General features: G+C 40.8%; 1 long non-coding RNA gene across 1 annotated transcript; it reads left to right on the top strand.

The window, feature by feature from the left end:
- The first annotated feature begins 217 nt into the window (after window positions 1-217).
- LOC123067883 (uncharacterized) lies at window positions 218-3,628 on the top strand. The gene is made up of 4 exons (XR_006431553.1): window positions 218-1,141; window positions 1,229-1,302; window positions 1,467-1,593; window positions 1,688-3,628. It is a non-coding gene; the product is annotated as an uncharacterized lncRNA (long non-coding RNA).
- Window positions 3,629-3,823: the final 195 nt, after the last annotated feature.

Below are 3,823 nucleotides of genomic sequence, written 5' to 3'. Positions count from 1 at the left end.
CTTGCCGGAACTCTTCTCGGCTGCCTAGTCGCCATGCCGCTGCTGGCACCGCCATGGCAAGCCCTCTCCATGCACTGCCAGGCTACACCTTCTAATCCGCTTGGTCATGCTAATTGATGGTATTGTGGTTCAGCGAGACAAACCACATACAAAAGGTGCAATTTTACTTTCACGCCAATTTGCCCATGCTTTTACATCGACTCGCTACTCTTTTTTTTTTTTGCAATCGTCAAGCGGCTGAGTTTGATTAGCGTGAAAAATGGGCATGTCAAGGCCCCGGCAAATAACACACAGTAGTTTTTTTAGGATAATAACAAATAGTGTACATGGTACGCTCATTTTATCCTGATTGTATTCTTTGTCGACTATTTTGCAATCACCATGCCACTTTTTTAGTTATATGTATTTCATTTTTGCGTTGGGAAGAATGTGAGTTGAACTTCAGCAACTTATAAATTGGTCCCATTGCACATTCGAAATGGTCATCCATTGGAAGTACCCAAGCAGGATGGTGAAAACTTGCTACCATATCTGTATATACAATTAAGGTTTTGTTACAAGCTGCTGGTCGTTAAGTTGTTTGTTGGGGAAGAGTAAGACGCTGAAGTGACATCTCAGTTTACTTGTACAGAATACTTGTTCAGTAAGGATTTTAACGAATAGTTAATTTCAGGTCTAAGCGAATATACACTTCTATATGTGCAGGGCCTTTTTTTATGTATCTCTTTTTGTGGGTTGAAGTGAATAAGTATGAAGATGTAGACCATTTTATTCTGGACATCCGTTTTAGCCATTGTACGCTGTTGCTCCTATATTTACTTAGCCATTCTTACCATGCCTGTTTAAATATGTTCTCTGCACGATGCAACAATACAGTCATTTAATTCATTTTCTTCCTTTCTTGGGATATAGCTTTTTGTTGATAAGTCTTGCAGCTTGTTACCCATTGATTGTGTTGATTGTTCAGCATTGTTAGTTGTTAAGGCTTACTATTTTACTGATTGTGGTTGCAGCACCCACCTATTATTGACAAGGGATCATCTAGAATATCACTAGCTAAAACCTTCATCTGATCTCACTAAGCAAGAATCTGAGGCAACTCTTCATGGCTGAAACCATGCATCTTTCGGTGGTAAAACTGGTAGTGCATTACATCTTCTGCAAGCAAGACATGTATTTTCTTGAGACCATAATAGATCCAGTGTTTGATTTTGCTATATGATGTCAGATAGTCTGATCACAAGTCGGCTCACGTCTTGTTCACCTCTCTTGATCTTCTTGGAGTCGTCGTGACCAAGTGAAGTACGTATTTAATACTCGTGCCTAGCCCTAGATATTGCTACAAGGCCAAATAGAAAGTGTTCTCTACAACTATATATACTGATCCCTGTTATAGCTAGTATAAACATATCTGGTTGCCAATGCTCTTATTCTATCATCTAAAAAAATACTCTTGTTCTGTACAGGGTAAGCTGTGGTGATGCCAGTTGAGAGGTTGTGAATGAACAAGCTTTTTCCCCTGCCTGGAAGGTTGTATGTTTACCATGAGGAGGGAATATTATGCATTTGCATCTGCTTACCTACCATCTGAAAGTAAGATCCTCGTAGTGAGGCCTTGCTCATGGTCAGCTTTTCCTCTTATTTCTAACCCTGTGGAAGAGGCATAATTTAATTCTGGTGATTTCAGAGCTGCTGCTGGAAGTGTTCTTGGTAACACCTGCCCTTCCCCATGTTTACTTACAGTTGCAAATACAATACGTGTGCCTACACCGAAGATCAGCATCAGGCCAAAAGGCTGTTAGTACCTTAGACTCGCTTTAAATCTTTGCCATATAATATAATTTGACTAGAAGGCTGAAAGACGGCTGAAGAGTGGAATTATTTTCTTCTAATACGATCACGCCAACACAAAAATGATGATATCATATTGTGTTGTGTCCCCCTAGATCATTTTGTTTGTTCAGGTTCTGTCAAGTTTATGAACACAAAAACTGCTTGCATGTGTATTTCATAAGATTATTGTTCCAAGATTAAATGTTTGGGCGCAGCATGTATGTATTCTTTTGGCTAAATATGGTGGGTGCTTTTCTTTTCGATTGTGTGGCAGGTGTTGGGGTGCCCTCTGTTGGCTATCCTGTTTGTTAGGTTTTCCCCTGTAGTTGAACCTGACTAAGTTATTTGCCATAGTTTTTTTTGGCTGATGAGAAGGCGTATCACTATGATTTCAATTTTGAAGTTTCAATACTCCTTTTTACGTCTCATTTTCTTGCCGAATATTTTTTATTTACACTGAAAACGGTTGCTTCTTAACTATGAAGCGTGATAGCCATCATTTTCCATGTGCTGCTGCTGATTACTTATTCAACTCTCCTTTTTGGTTCTAAACTTATGTCTAGGATGACTAGGCTGATGTAACCGAGTACAAGTTTCAACGCTACCGAGTTAGGCACTTGCACTTACATTTCTAAAACAAGTCATGGAAATGCAACCTCTTGACACTCTTAATTTTGTGCATATACTTGGTCCTGCTTGAGTCAACCTGTCAGTAATTATGTGTGTTTTCTTTCTGATATTGAATTCATGTTCTCTTACTTATTGGCTAGCCAAATTGACTTTGGCATCTAGCTTACATGCAGCTCATTCTTTGTGCAACTAGTCACTTACTTATCAGCAAAGACTACTAGTCAAATTCTTTTGACCCGCTATACCGTCATACTACATGCATTTTTCACCTTCTTCTTTGCTCTTCATAGCTGCATCCATGCAGCTTTACTGCCTAGGATATTTCTTGCCAGCATGCAGGCACGATTAATGTTAACAACTAGTACTACTTGTAGCAATATTAGAACTAACAAATAGTGAACTACAAATAAGCAAAAAACTTTAACAGGTACAGGGTAACCATCAAACAAATGGCGCAGCGAAGCGTGCTTACGCTTCTAGGTATATGATCATATCTCCAACCATATTATATAAATTTGAGGCAATTTTGAATAAGAACACGAAAAAATTTGTCGTTGAAATCAGAATCATATATTGGTATATCAAGCCCCTAAGTGCTACAAAGATTAACTAATCTGCAGACATGCAGGCGCACATTGACCACAAAAATTCTATATATCTTTTCCCTAGAAATACCAAACATGGCTACTAGCTAGATTCTTATTTTCACCATGTGCTTAGTATCCTATAAATTTAAACGACAGTACTTTCCATGGCTGAGCTGTTGACCCAGGCACACCCCATACAAGCACTTGATACCTGCCGACCTTATTATTCTCATCTGCAGCTTTTATCTCAAGAAAGTAGTTGTTGCCAATTCCCGAAGGCTGCATGCTCACATACAACACATCGACAAGGGTCATCTCCTTCTTGTATACCAACTTGTGCATTAATACCGCAAAGCGTGCGATTTGCCAGTACAAAGTGTCACGGAAGTTATGAACTTGCACCCATCCATTAGTACCAGTAGGGGGACCAGGTGGTGACGTTGTTGCTGAAGGACTAGGTGGTGGTGGTGTCGGTGCCGGCGGCGGTGGTTGGTTAGCTTGGTACATTGGAGGTGTGGCAGGTGGACTTAATGGTGATGATGGCGATGGTGGAGGAGGTTGCTCATTAGTCGGGGACATTGGAGGTGTTGCGGGAAGGCTGGATGGAGGTGGTGTTGGAACGGATGGAGGATTCAATGGAGGCGGTGGCGGTTGATAGTTAGGTTCGTAACTTGGAGGTGTAACAGGGGAACTATATGGAGGTGTTTGTGGGGTGGCTGGAGCTAGTGGTGGGGGGCTAGATGATGGCGGTGGTGGAGGGGATTGATCACTAT

This window comes from Triticum aestivum, chromosome 1A (genome assembly GCF_018294505.1).
Source record: "Triticum aestivum cultivar Chinese Spring chromosome 1A, IWGSC CS RefSeq v2.1, whole genome shotgun sequence".
In the NCBI taxonomy this organism is placed as follows: domain Eukaryota; kingdom Viridiplantae; phylum Streptophyta; class Magnoliopsida; order Poales; family Poaceae; genus Triticum; species Triticum aestivum.
Note: the sequence above shows the minus strand (reverse complement) of the source record. Positions and strands in the feature narration are given on the sequence as shown.